Raw genomic sequence first — 15830 nt, forward strand, 5'->3', positions numbered from 1 at the left:
ATGGGTACAAATAAGTGGGAACAGTAGGACAGGGATGTTAGGCATGCTGGTGTACTTATGCACGCCCCTACTGACGTCTTAGGAATAGGGTGAGGTCATCAGTAGGCAGTTTAAGGTTAAAGTTATGGGGGTTTGAGGATTTAACAACCAAGTCAGTAGTGCTTTCCAGGCGTTGACCACACTATTTCTGAAGTCGTATTTTCTGCAATCGAGTTTGGAACGCTATACCTTGAGTTTGTATCTATTCTATGCTCGTGTATTATTGTGGTTGAAGCTGAAGTGCCATGGACAGGTAGGACATTGTAGCAGATAATTCTGTGTGCTATCCTTAGGTAGGTGGCATAGTTCTAGGTTGTCCAAGTCCAAAATTTCAAGCCTGGTGGCATAAGGTATTATGTTGCCTTCAGAGGAGTGCAGTATTCTTTAAGTGCCATGCCAGCAGGTGCTATAGGTTGTCAGCAATTTCCTTCTCCAGCACATGGATAAATACACCTGGAAACATCTACCTACCTACCTACTCTCTCTCTCTCCCTATCTACTGTATTTCTCTCTCTCTCTCTCTCTCTCTCTCTCTCTCTCTCTCTCTCTCTCTCTCTCTCTCTCTCTCTCTCTTTCTCTCTATATATCCCTCTACCTACCTACCTATCTACACACACACACGCTCTATCTACCTACTGTATTTCTCTCTCTCGCTCTATTTTCTCTCTCTCTATCTATCCCTTTTCCTACCTAACTACCTATCTACCTACCTACTCTCTCTCTCTCACCACTTACCTACTGTATTTCTCTCTCTTTCTCTCCCTCTCTATCCCTCTACCTACCTACCTACTTTTAAAAAAAATGCCTCTTCAAAACCTGGGTGCATTTTATACTCCAGTGCGTCTTATACTCTGAAAAATACAGTATTGTGTGACCGTGTATTATTGCGGTTGAAGCTGAAGTAGTCATTGACAGGTAGGATGTTGTAGCAGACAATTTTGTATACTACGCTTAGGATGGCATAATGTCTTCTGCTTTGGGCCAGTGGTTGGACTAAAAGACCTCAAAGTTCCCTTTCAGCCATATGATTCTGCGTAGTTCTTTGTAATTCCTTCTCCTTCTCCTACTTCTTTTGTTTCCAAGTTACACCAATCCTAATCATTTTGGGCTTTCTACCAATCTCCTTAGCTAAAAGTGGTTTTATAAAAACTGTAAAGGCATAAATAATAGTATATCACTTCACTTTTATAAAAGTGCAAAAGAAGGGCTAAATCACTGTATGGGCTTTTATTCTCATACATTTAAGAGATTTTACAATGCTCACATTGGAAAATCATAACAGTAAGTAGCTTGAACTTCATAAAAGAGTGCAGACAGGCAATAAACACTTAGTTACACTATTCATTACTCAGAGTATTTGCTATCTAACTGAAAAGAAATTAAGACAGCTCTTGTTTCTTATATCTTGAGAAATTTCTGTATAAGACTTGATTTTTAAGGTCACTGTATTGTGATGGACAGCATGGTCAAGGTTTGCAAACCTTGCCAGCAAATACACAGAGATACAGTATTTTTCATCCATGCCTAAAGGAGCACTGAATTATCATGGAGTACAAGGCTTTGTTTTATTATTCTGTATTATTGTTCTGTTCTTTTTAATTGTTTTTGTTCATCCCAAGCACTACACAGAGCCACAGATGCAAATACAGGCCGTCCTAGACTTACAGATGGTCACTTGGCAACCTGTCAGGCCTGCAGTGGCTCCTTTAAGAATCTTTGGCCTGCCACACTCTCTGTGTCTAGCTTCATCTTTAGGATGCCTTTTCATTAAAGGGGAGGGGAATAGCAAGGAGTAGTATGTGTTGTTTTCAAAATAAAAAAATTCTAGAAGCTCAAGGTTATTCTTTGTCTTTGCACCTCAACACCTGACCGGAACCAGAGGGGTGGAGATGCCAGCGTGGAAGAAGAAGATTGGACCATGTGATGCATTTGTGGGTGTGGGGGCAAGATCATGAACTTTCAACTGGGTGGGAATCCTAGGTAACTTTCAGAATTGGGATTCCTACAGATGTGCCAACATGTCTGTATTATTAAATTGGAACTTTAGAGATAGCTCTGGCGTGGACTCTGATTAAATTCTGCATATTTGGAACGCTGACACAACCATTGAAACAACATATTCCAAAAACAGCAATAGCAATAGCATTTATATACCACTTCACAGCCCTCTCTAAGTTGTTGTAGAGTCAGCATATTGCCCCCAACAATCTGGATCCTCATTTTACTGAACTTGGAAGGATGAAAGGTTGAGTCAACCCTAAACCACTCAGAATTGAATGCCTGGAGCGAGCAGTGAGTTAGCCTGCAGCACTGCATTCTAACCATTGTTAGACTCTGTAACAAAATCTCTATCCACGCAATTTTATCAAAAAGTCCCTGACCATTCAACCCAATACAGCACAACCAACACAAACCCTAAGAAGAATTACACTGCCATACATTAAGAATAGCTCAGAAACCACCAACAGACTACTACTACATGGAATCAGCTTAGCACACAAGCCTTTCAAAATATCCTAAACAGACCAAAAGAAGCCAACAACCCCAGAAGGAAAAAAAAACAGGAAACATCTACAACATACAATGTAAGGATTGCAACAACCACTATGTAGGACCAACAGGCAGAAGGCTGGCTTACAATGTAAGGATTGCAACAACCACTATGTAGGACCAACAGGCAGAAGGCTGGCAGAACACATCCACAAACACCAATTAGCAGTCAGAAGACATGAAGAAAATTCTTTAATTTCACAACATATAAACAGATTTAACCATAGTTTCATTTGGGAAAATGTAGAGATCCTAAACTAAGTCATGTCCAAAAATGCCAGGGAATTTCTAGAAGCCTGGCATCGATAGAGACATAGACATTAACAGCATCTATAGACTATTCATTCAGCCCAAACAGGAACAAAAAGACCCAAGCATCTCTCCATCAGTAATCAGCACCAAGATCAGCATAGATTAACTTTAAATCCAAGGTTAACATCAGACCAGCAATCAAATAAACAATACCCCGATCAAGAAACTGTCAAAGAAGGCAACAGCAAACAGCCCAGTCAAAGAATCTCTAAGACCACCCTCGCCAACAGTGACACCAAGCCACTAGAATATAAAACTGAAAGCAAACTCCACTCCTTACTACCGTAGGTAACTGATGATGTTACCTAGTCTGGGTAATGAAATGTCTGCAAGAAAACAAGCACGCTCAGAGAGCACCAAGGACCTCTCAAACATTCAAAGTTAGAACAGACCTCATCAGAGTTACTTATGACAAGGTTCTGATGTACTAATGGCTGCCTTCCCCCTTAGGTAACATGATTGCATTTTGGCCAACTCTGTGACTCACTCACATGTATGTCCATTTACAGTGTCATGCAATCCCATGACCCCACTTTATGACATTTTCTTGAAAACTGGCATTTAGTTCCAGTTTTTGGCAAGACCGGTCAACAGTTGATTCATTTAATGAACACAATATTCATTTAACAACTTGAGTTGAACTCAACTTCAGTTTGAGTTGGTCACTTGGCTAACTTGTTTGGTTGCAAGTTGAAAATTACCTGTGGCTATACTGAAAAAAAAAATACAGATGGCCACTAGATAGTAGCAAAGAAGTACAGAATACACAAAGCCATATGTAGCAATCTGGACCTTCACACCCAACATATGGGCTGCTTGACAAAAAACCTAATAGATTCCTTCTGATATGAAGTGGACACCAGTGAATATCTTCTTGATTTTAGAATAGTTTAGGATTGCTAATTATCATAAGATATTCATAATATCACACTAATGACACTGTATTTAAGCTACAAATAAGTGTTTCTTTTTCCTCAGTAAAAGCATATACTGTTCAGTTTTTGTTTTAAGAAAAAAGAAATGAGGCTATTTCTATTTTCATTTTTGAAGAAAAAATGATCTGTCCTTTTGGAAATTTGAAATAACTGAGCAGTTAAAATTCATGATCTACATTTTGTGTCATTATTATTACATTAGTATGCAATTATAGTCCTAGTTAGTCATAATTATACTCATAATTATTCAATTTATCACCATATATTCTCTGAAAATTTTATTGGAGGAGTTATTAACATTAATAAATTGTTTTTCTTCATATCCATATTATTAATTCTCCTCATGTGTGGTAGGAATTATCAGCCATAAAATTAATATAAAGTCTTTACTTTGTATAGCTGACATAATGAAGTATAGTCTGATAACCTTTTACTATTTTCTTATTTTACTGTTTATCCTTCTTCCCATTAAACAGAAAAAAAATATTCATCTAAATTAAGTTAACCATTGGTGTGTGTGTGTGTGTGTGTGTGTGTGTGTAAGTTTGTGTGTTGCTCTGAATTTCTATCCAATACCATCTGTATGGATAATCAAAAGCAACAAGCTTCTTTTATATTTTCTCAATATAAAGCTGATCCTGAATTTCAGATAACTACCTTCGACTCTAGAAAGAAAAATTCAACAAATGTATTTGTGTGTGTGTGTGTGTGTGTGTGTGTGTGTGTGTGTGTGTGTGTGTATGTATTTGTGTTACAACCCCTGGTATGCCCAAATATGGGAGGGAGCTCACTACTCCCCCATTCCTCCATTCCTGTCCTTCGGCTCATTACAGAAGACCATCCAGGCAGAAAACCATATTTTTATTTTTAATGTTGCCTTTGCTATGTTTGTGTTGTATTTGTGCTGATAAATAAATAAAGGGAGACTAGTATAGATCTATTTCAAGCTATTTAGCTCTCATCAGCTAGCCATACCCTTACTGGGATTAGAACCTGGGCTGTATTACATATTAGGCAGATGTATTAGCCACTAAGCCATATGGGGGGGAGTAGTGAGCTCCCTCCCATATTTGGGCATACCAGGGGTTGTAACACAAATACATACCTATTTCCCTGGCTCAGCTGATAAGGAGGAGAGCCTGTGGCTTAGTGGTTAATACATATATAATCTTTAATGTACTTGTAGACCACTTGTTTAATAACGGCTCCAATTAATGACTGTTTCTGAATATATCAGTTACAGCCTAAATTTAAATGTACAATTGTCACTCTGCCCATGTGATCACATGATTGCAATTTGGACATTTGGAAAGTGGCTGGCCTTTACAACAGATTTCAATGTTCCACAGTTACGTGATTGCAATTTGTGATGCTTTGGCCATTTTCTGCCACAAAATGCCATTGGTCAAACTGGATCCCTCTTATGCCTGTGGTGACTCAATTTGACACTTATGTTAAAATTTTCAAGAGGGCACACAGATACAAAAGGAGTAAAGTTTGGATCACAATGCCACATGAAATTGTCCTTATGATGCTTAGTATGATTAAACACAATATACACAATCAGTGTTATCTAGCCCGATAATGAAATCTTCAGAAACCAAACCGCAAGCTCGAAGAATGAACCTCTACCCTCATACCCAATCAACTTTATAAAATCAAGCCATGGCAAGTTTGACAAATAAAATGAAGTCAAGGTAAGTTGATTTGTTTATTTATTAATTCCATTGTGCAATTAAATGCAAATTTCATAATGAAGCCACACTATTTAAAGTTAAAGTGATCCATTCAAATAGAAATTCCAAAATTGGGGAATGTTTTCAAAAATGCTAAAAATGAAATTTAAAAAAAAAAATCTGAGTGACCTAATTAAAAGAAATGTCTGAATAATGGCAAGCGTGAACTGAAAAGGTTGACTGTGCTATATCCCTTCTCGTAAAACAGGAAGTTATCCTGATACGATGCCAACAACTTTACATTACTAATGTCAAACTTTTATGCTCCTTGTCATTGTTCCAATAAAAATGTCTCTCCCACATTTATTTATCCTTCATTTGATTATAATTTCAATTTCTACAGCCGCAAACATACATGTAATTTTTGGCTAGCTTACAAATTTTGAAAAGGTGACATTTGCTATTAAATCAACATAGAATAGATCTCATCAAATCTAGTGTGGAGCTTAGGAAATAACTTTAATTTAGAGATATCGAGCAATGGGGCACACATAGTCCATGAGCACAAATTATATTAGTATCACAGAAATGTCAATTTCTCATTCGTTCATTCTTTCATTCATTCATTCATTCATTCATTCATTCATTCATTCATTTGTTTATCTGTTACCATTCTTTTAATATAGGTTATGCATTTTTTTAAAAAAATGGCATTCATTTGTGTATTTGAGGATTGATTTTATACACCTAGTTTTAATTATTATCTCACCATCTTTCCTAGAAAAGTTAGAGATAAGGAAGAAAAATAGTCAATTGTATTTTATTTTATTTATTTATTTAGTTTGTTGAACATGTACAAGATAACAGGTATAAGTATAAACATGGGCATGAACAAGGAAATGAGTACAAATAAATAGAAACAATAGGACAGGGACGGTAGGCACGCTGGTGCGCTTATGCACGCCCCCTTTACAGACCTCTTAGGAATGGGGTGAGGTCCACAGTAGAAAATTTAAGGTTAAAGTTATGGGGGTTTGAGGATGTAACAAGGAAGTCAGGTAGAGCATTTCAGGCATTGACCACTCTGTTGCTGAAGTTGCATTTTCCACAATCAAGTTTGGAGAAGTTTACCTTAAGTTTGTATCTATTGTTTGCCCGTGTATTATTGAGGTTGAAGCTGAAGTAGTCATCGACAGGTAGGATGTTGTAGCGGATAATTTTGTGTACTATGCTTTTCTCTTTTGTCTTAACTGTTACAGGGAAAAATACCTTCCCTCTCCAAGATACCATTTGCTCCAATCATTTTCCTGCCTTATAACTATTCTTCAAATGAGACTTTAGAAATGATATGTCCAGAAAGATGGATGAACATCTTTTTCTGCTTACTTCAGCATCTGTTCCTTTGGGTCTCCCTAGGATACACTGTGACCTGAGTTTGAGAGTAGGCCAAGCACAGGTTTGCATTCTTTTAATTCTAAAGTTTCCTCATGATTTAAAAGAGCAGAACCAAATTGTATGTATGCAAAAGGAAATAAAGCATTTAAGTAGTAATAACCATTCACTACCTAGGTTAAAAAAGAAGACAGTCTATTTTGAGAAAATCAGAGGGTAATCATGATAACTAAATTATATTGATTTTTTTTTTAAGTGAGATATCATGAAGTCAATGCATTATTTTTATTTGAAAATTTCTGGAATTCAAAGGGCAATATATTAATATATACATATTTCTCGTGCAGTCTTTACTGTGTAAATTTGCCCATCTATTTATTGCAATAGACTGGCAAATTTACACAGTAAAGACTTCATAAGAAAAAATGGGTACTTTATGGACGCAGAATTAAACATCTGGATCAGTTTATGAGAATTTGAATCTTTGTGATGAAAGGTGGCTTTCCTTTCTACACTAAAGATCATTTCTAATTCCACAGTGACAAAGTTGACCATTGTTTTTACGTTATGTGGATACACAGATGTAGGAGGAAATCCAATTGTGTGCTTCAATTACTATCAGAAGATTCTAACGATGGAAAAGAAGATAGGAATTTAGCAGTGGTGAAATTCATTTTTTTTTACTGCCGGTTCTTTTTGGCATGGCTTGGTGGATGTACTTTGGCTTGGTGGGCGTGGCTTGGTCGGTGTGGCAGGGGAAGGATACTTCAAAATCTCCATTTCCACTCCACTGCTTGGAAAGGATACTACAAAATCTCCATTCCCACCCAACCTTGGGGCCAGCCTGAAGTGGCATTTGCCGGTTCTCCGATCTACTCAAAATTTTCGCTACTGGTTCTACAGAACCTGTTAGAACCTGCTGGATTTCACCCATGGAATTTAGTATATGATTTGTTTCTCCACACACTTCACCTCCTCATTATGGTCTACCATAAGCTCTCAAAAACTGATCTTCACTCCAACTCTGACTACCTGGATAGGTCGCTGCAGTTTTCTTGGTAAGATTTTGGAAGTTTTTTTGCCTTCTCCTTATTCTTTGGGTTGGAAGAAAGTGACTGGTTCAAGGTCACTCAGCTGGCCTAGCATAACCACTACACCAAACCACTGCTCGCAAGGATGATAAGAGATTAATATCCCACTATAGCAGCAGGCCTTTAGTCAAGCCACACTGAATTCCATTCAGTATTTAATATCTGTGCACAGATCTACTGGATTATGTTGTCCAGAATAAGGTGGATTCAAACAGTTACAGTTGTGTTTGTTACCAAATGATAAGTTTGTCCATCCAATGGACACTATATATACTAAGCATTTATTCTACAACACATTTTTTTTTTTGCTGGAAAGGAAAAAGAAATATGACAAATGAAACTGTTAAGCGTGGACATTACAGGGACATACAAATTACAAGTGTGTATGTGTGGGTGTGTGGATTTGATGCAGGTGTGTTTAGAATAGGGAATCATAAGGCAGAGATGGCCATCACAATTGTTCAGGTGAAGTCCTGCCCCTTTGATCTTGTGATGATATCATATAGAATAACAGAGTTGGAAGAGACCTGGAGGTTTTCTAGTCCAACCCCCTGCTTAGGCAGGAAACCCTACATCCCTTTCAGACAAATGATTATCCAACATCTTTTTTAAAACTTCCAGTGTTGGAGCATTCACAACTTCTGGAGGCAAGTTATTCCACTGATTAATTGTTCTAACTGTCAGGAAATTTCTCCTCAGTTCTAAGTTGCTTCTCTCCTTGATTAGTTTCCACCCATTGCTTCTTATTCTACCCCCAGGTGCTTTGGAGAATAGTTTGACTCCCTCTTTTTGTGGCAGCCCCTGAGATAGTGAACAACTCTACCATGTCTCCCCTAGTCCTTCTTTTCATTAAACTAGACATACTCAGTTCCTGCAACCGTTCTTCATATGTTTTAGCCTCCAGTCCCCTAATCATCTGTGTTGCTCTTCTCTGCACTCTTTCTAGAGTCTCAATATCTTTTTTACATCATGGCTAAATGCAGTATTCCAAGTGTGGCCTTACCAAGACATTATAGAGTGGTATTAACACTTCATGTGATCTTGTTTCTATCCCTCTGTTTATGCAGCATAGAATTATGTTGGCTTTCTTGGCAGCTGCTGCACAGCTGCCACATATCAAATACATGTACAACAAGATGGGACTTCAAGCAGCAATCCTGACTTTGCTTACTGCCTCCTCAGATGTCCCATTCAAAAACAGCTGCACTTGTTTGACCAATGAAACCAAATTTGCCAATGTGATATTATTATCATGAACAGACGGAACTGCATTATTTGGCATTTCTTCCTTCTGTGGTGATCACTTTACAGATATGATGTGAAGTAAAGATATAAACAAAGGAACTGCCAAATATTCACTTCTGTCAGGTTTAATATTCTGGATATACAAGCAACTATCAATCAGACTGCAATACAGAGATTTTTAAATCATCCTTTGAGGATCTTTATAAGCAACTCAAATAAACATGTGCTGTCATTCAAATAAACAGCCCTGTATTTTAATAAATCTGCATTTCTGTTTCTTGAGGGAGGTGTTTAAATAAATGAAACATTAAAATAAGCACAACTTAAAATAAAAAAAAACATTTTTAAACGTTAAGTAGTTTAAAATTCAGAATATAAAATAGTCCATCATTTTTAACCATTGTACAATCAAAAGTTATCTTTCTGATAGTTGAAAGGTGATCATGCTCTGTAGCTATTTCTTTTAAGAAAAAGATCTTTTTTTGTATTCTATCATATCTGTCTGTCTGTCTGTCTATCTATCTATCTATCTATCTATCTATCTATCTATCTATCTATCTATCTATCATCATCTATCTAATTATCAATATATCTTTCTATCTCTACCTACTTGGGTCAAGACTTTAGAAAAGCTCTCAAATATTGGAGCTTTAAAATGCAAGTTATAGACTTGCTAAGCTATACGTTTTTTTCCTGAAGTAGCAAAAGGTGAAAACTAAATGGACCAAGTCACACAAAAATCATGCATTAGTGTCACTGTACCCATACATTTCAGGACTGTACTTCTTCAGGTAGATACGCACACTAATCCCCATTAGGATCATTAGTTTAATTCATTTTGCGGTTTTACTACCTTGCCACTGTTTTTAAATGAGACACTTGTCCTTTGTGACTCGTTCTGCTACTGCCACAGATTTCCAAATGGAGATGGTAGCTTTCAGTAATTACAATTTAAAGAATGTTTTAAGAAATAGAATGCCACTGATTGATCATGTCATGGATGAAAAGAATTATGATATGACAGAATCCCATCTAGTTTTACGGAGAAGCAAAAGAACCGACTTCATTTTATAACAGATGTATGGCAAAACGAAGACATTAGAAGCCCTTCAAAATCTCCTAGTATGTCCGGTTCCGGTTCCGGCGGCTACGGCGACAGGCAAGCCTTTGCCTGCTCCCACTTTCCCGGTGGGCTTCCCCCGCTCCGGGGGGGCACAGGACGCCTCAAAGGAGGCGCCCTGCCGAGGGAGCGGCTCGCGGAGGGCCCCTGCATCGGCGGCGGCTGGTGGGGGCTTCTCCGCTTCGCTCTAGGCACTGGGGAGCAGCTGGAGGGCGCGCACGCGTCTCGCCCCATGCCGAGCGGACAACGTACTCTTGAAGGAAGCAGCGGCGGTATGGTGAGAGGCTTCCTCCCCTCATTCCCTTCCTTTTGAAATAATGGACTTTTCAGCACTTTTAAAAAACTAAACTTTCGGATCTCCGCTAGAGGTGCGGCTAGAGGGAGGGGGGTTTCCCCCCCCTTGGACAAACGGCTTGAGAAGATTCTGCTTTCGCCCCCAGGGGAAGGAGGAGGGGGGAGAGCCAACTAAGGATGCCTCACCCCTTTAAAAGTGACTTTTATTGGATCTAGCTCCAGAACTTATGGGTGAACTGAGAACTTTTTGAACTTTTAAAATTTTATTATGCCTCTGAGCCCAAAGCTGGCAGGGCAAGATGGCACACTTCCGTTGTCTTCATGAACTGTGAAACCTGACTCCACCTTTAAAATTCAGGCTTCCGGTCTTTGTCCCCGAGTCACCCAGAGGAATCTCTTGTGGATTGTTTTTTTTTTTCTGAACTCTTTGGAGGAAAAACTTTCATCTATTGCTAGAGTAACTAAAGAAACTCCCACCTGTTTGGATCCTCTGCCTTCTGGATTCGCCTGCCTGCTCTACTTCTCCAGCTGTCCAGTTTCTACACTGACTGATCTCCTTGTTTTATAAACCATGTCTCCAAAAAGACCACCTCCTGGAAAGCCTGGCTTTGCTACTTCTGCTCCAGCGTCTGCAACGTCCAGCCCAGCCACACAGTCAAAGATAACAGAACTGATGCAACCTAAGACTACAGAGATAGACCTTCAACAAATGCTTCAACAAATTTTACAGGGCCAGGAGGAAATTAAGAAACAGTTAAGGGAAATGAAAATGAAATTAAAGAGAATCAAGCTCAAATTTTTAAGAATTCACAGAGACTGGACCTTGTGGAGGGTGGGGTGGCGGAGGCAAAGGGGGGGGGTAGAGGCCTTACAGAAGGGGAACAAAGAACTTGATATCCAGCAAATGAAAACAGAGTTTGAGAGAATGTCCTTTTATCTTAGATTTCAAAATGTAATAGAAGTAGATGGGGAAAATATAAGGGACATTATGACTAATATTCTAGCTGAATACATACATAAAGATAAACACCAGATGGAATGGGAAATAGACCTAGTTTATAGAGTGAATTCAGCATATGCCAAAACACACAATGTACCCAGGGAGGTTCATATTAAATTCCTTAGGAAAACCACAAGAGATGAAATTCTGGGTGTACAAAGGGGGCAAACACTGACATACCACGACAGGGAGATAACCATTCTGAAGCAGATTCCCCAAAAAATTAGGGAAAAAAGGAAAAGTTATTCGCAATTGGCGAATAAACTATACCAGAAGGGGGTGTGGTTTAGATGGTTGATGCCTGAAGGTATGCTGATATTCTGGGAGGAGACAAGAATTAGAATCAACACACCCATAGAGGCACAGGCCTTTATGGAAAAAAATAAAGTGAACCTAGAAAAAACAGAAGATACTACAACGGTCACACAGGACACGGGAGGGGCCGGAGCTCTGCCGGCGGGGGGTGAAGGGGCAACACCAAGAAAGCTCAGATCACAAAAATGAACAAGAAAATCACAAAGTTATAAACACACCGAAAGTAACAATGAATCTATATCTAGACTATATATCATAACGATATGAACTGACTGAAAATTATTTTTTCTAGAATTAATATGCTGATTTTTTATGATTATGTATTAAGGATTGACATTTTGATGTAACCTATGAGTTTGGAGGGAGGGGGCGTCTGCCATATTTGCAACTGCCAAAATTTGTAACCATTCCACTTACCTTTTTCCGTAAAAATGTTTTTAAAAAAAACCAATAAAACTTTTAAAACAAAATCTCCTAGTATGTCAAGGAAATGCTAGAGACATCCAAAAACTTAAGAAGACAGGTAGATCCTGTCAAAGCCATAGCATTTTATTTGCATGTTGCATATATAAAGGTAAAGGTTCCCCTCACACATATGTGCTAGTCATTCCTGACTCTAGGGGGTGGTGCATATCTCCATTTCAAAGCCAATGAGCCAGTGCTGTCCGAAGACACCTCCATGGTCATATGGCCAGCATGATTAATACCGAAGGTGCACAGAATGCTGTTACCTTCCCACCAAAGTGGTCCCTATTTTTCTACTTGCATTTTTATATGCTTTCGAATCACTGGGTTGGCAGAAGCTGGGACAAGTAATGGGAGCTCACTCCATTACGCCACACTAGGGATTCGAACTGCCGAACTGCCAATCATTCTGATCAACAAGCTCAACATCTTAGCCACTGAGCCACTGCGTCCCTGTGAGGGATGCATATATACCTGGCCTAATTGTAAATATATATGAAAGTGTCAACAACTAATGAAAGTTGCTTAATATGACAGATAAATTTAAAAGAACACCTGGGGTCATGCATCTCTACAAATTGTTCACATCAAAAGGATTCATTTACTTAAGTATTCATTTTCATTGCTTGAACACAAGTAATTTTTTGATTTTAATTATTTGGGTGAAGCACAACATATATTTTAAGGTAATAGTTTAAATAGAGTATTATTGGTTTTGGTTTTGAAGGAATTTATGATGTAAAATATTACTGTGAATACCAAATTATTCTGCTTATTATGACAAAAGGTGCTAAAGTGCATTTACTGGAGCAAGAATAATCATAATGAAATTAAATATAGCCTGAATGAATTACATTGGGATTTGATTCTGCCAGGTTAATTCTGCGATCTATTTCCCAGATAGTAAGTTCCAATAAACATATTGAAACATCCCATAGAATTTGACTGAGCTCCTGTTACTTATTCCAGCTTCTGCCAACCTAGCAGTTCGAAAGCATGTAAAAATGCAAGTAGAAAAATAGGGACCATTTTTGGTGGGAAGGTAACAGCATTCCATGCACCTTCGGCATTTAGTCATGCCGGCCACATGACCACAGAGATGTCTTCGGACAGTGCTGGCTTTTTGGCTTTGAAACGGAGATGAGCACCGCCCTCTAGAGTTGGGAATGACTAGCACACTATATGTGCAAGGGGAACCTTTACCTTTAAGTTAAAAACCCACATTGATTTTCATTAATAAATTATTGAAAAAGTATTTTCAGTCTTGTTAAAATTATGATAAACAACCTGTTGTTGTTATTCAATAATATCAGCCTTTACAATAGTTTCTTGTTAAAGTCTTGTATTGTCCCTCTTCTGATATTAATGCCTCTTTCAACTCTCTGGTGTGTTTCTTTCCTATAGGATAAAGTTCATCATATTTTGTAAAGGTTGCAAAAGTTTTATCCTCGAAACCTTTATAATATGGGTCTGATAACCATCTAGCCTAGGCCTCTTTCCAGTGGTAGGGTCCTACCAGTTTAGACCAGTTCAGCCGGACCGCTAGTAGCTTGGTGGCCTGGATCGCTGGAACCGACAGTGACCCAGACCTGCTACGCCACCGAACCAGTTCTTCTGGTGGCGCCTATGGCATCGCCATCTTGGTTTTTTGTTTCTGTGCATGCACAGAGCAATTTTAGTTGTACTGCACGCATCCCAGAGAGAACCAGCAGTAGTCTCTATCGGAACCCACACCTGCCTCTTTCCTACTTAATCTGTTTTTTATAGCTTCAGTGATTTCCTTTATGGTTGTAAGCTTACTACTAATACATTCCTTGATAAATTTTGTTTCTTTAGGTGTTCATTTATTTTATCCACAGAAATGTCACTTGGAATAATATTGATCAAATGTTTTTAGTATGACTGCATTGTCCATTAATATCATATCACCTGTATTATCCATTTTTACATCATGTCTATGCTACCACTTCTCTATATTTACAAAATCAAAATCTACATAATTCATTTTTATTTCCATTTTTCTTACCATTAACATAAATAATTGTCAATGTAAAAACTTACACATATATTTAAAGGTTTTACAGTATCAGACACCATGGAAATGAGTAACAAACTGACTGGAGAGGCAAAAAGTCACAAACTCACTGAATTTTAAAGGTTTAGACATATTATGTTAGCTTACGTGCAAGAACTCTTTCTTTGAAAATTAATCCTCAATATCTTAAATTGCTTTAGCTGAAATTCTATCATACATTTTTAATTATCTAATTAATTTTCTAAATGTCACCGAAATGCATTTTCACTAGAAAATACATTTTATTTTATATCAGAAAGTTTAGGGAATTTTTTTTAAAAAAGAATAACTTTTGAGTATTTAAAAACCAGTAATAATTATTTAGCCACAACATGGCTTTTATTTTATTATATATATATATATCAAGGAGTAAAGCCAAAACCAAGCAACCAAAATATTATTTATGCATTTATTTAAAATGTATTCTTCCTTCTCATCAGGAAGCCTCTCCAAATTTTCCTCACAGTAAGAACTCCAAGAGGTAGACTTGGACTGACTTAATATGATTGAATCAAAGATACTCAATGAACTTCTATGGCTGAGTAGGAACTAGAGTCAGTGGTGGGATTCAAATAATTTAAAAACCGGTTATCTACCCTAAGGACCGGCTGGGTGGGTGCGGCCGTGGTGGGCATGACCATGGGTGTGACAGGCCTCCTGCAACCCCCTGGGAGCAAAAATGGGCTGCAAGGGGGACATGCCCCCTGCACTCCATTTTGGGCCTAGTGGGTCTCCCTGCAGCCTCCTGGGAGCAAAAATGGGCCATAGGGTAGCCAGTAATTTAACAACTAGTTCACCCAATCCTGCCTGAACTGGATGAATCCCACCACTGACTACAGTTATGCTCTTTCTCCTTCTAATCCATCTTCACAATCTTCACCATTAATCCAAACAATGTTTTCTTTTTTCTCTCTCAGATCAATCCATCATAGAGGGCTGTTGGAAGGGCAACATCAGGGGTACAGCAGGGGTTCCATTTCTAGAAGAAATATATCAGTCAGTTAATCAACATTTCCCATCTAGTTCTTAATTATTATTCAATACATTGGACAATAATGTCTTTATTATGTGAAATAAAGTTATATTGTTTTGTTTGTTTTATTGGATTTATATGCCGCCCTTCTCCCAAAGGACTCAGGGCGGTGTACAGCATTAAAAAACAGATATTGCAAAACTTAAAAGAAAATTAGAAACAATCCAAGAAAGAAACCGAATTAATATAACACTAACATTTTAAAAATTAGAAAAAATTAACAGGCCATTAAAAATATCTTTTTAATGTTCCACTTGGCCAGTGTGAAGCCATAGACATTGCAAAAGTA

This window comes from Natrix helvetica (assembly GCF_964273705.1).
Source record: "Natrix helvetica genome assembly, chromosome: 6".
NCBI classification, from domain to species: domain Eukaryota; kingdom Metazoa; phylum Chordata; class Lepidosauria; order Squamata; family Natricidae; genus Natrix; species Natrix helvetica.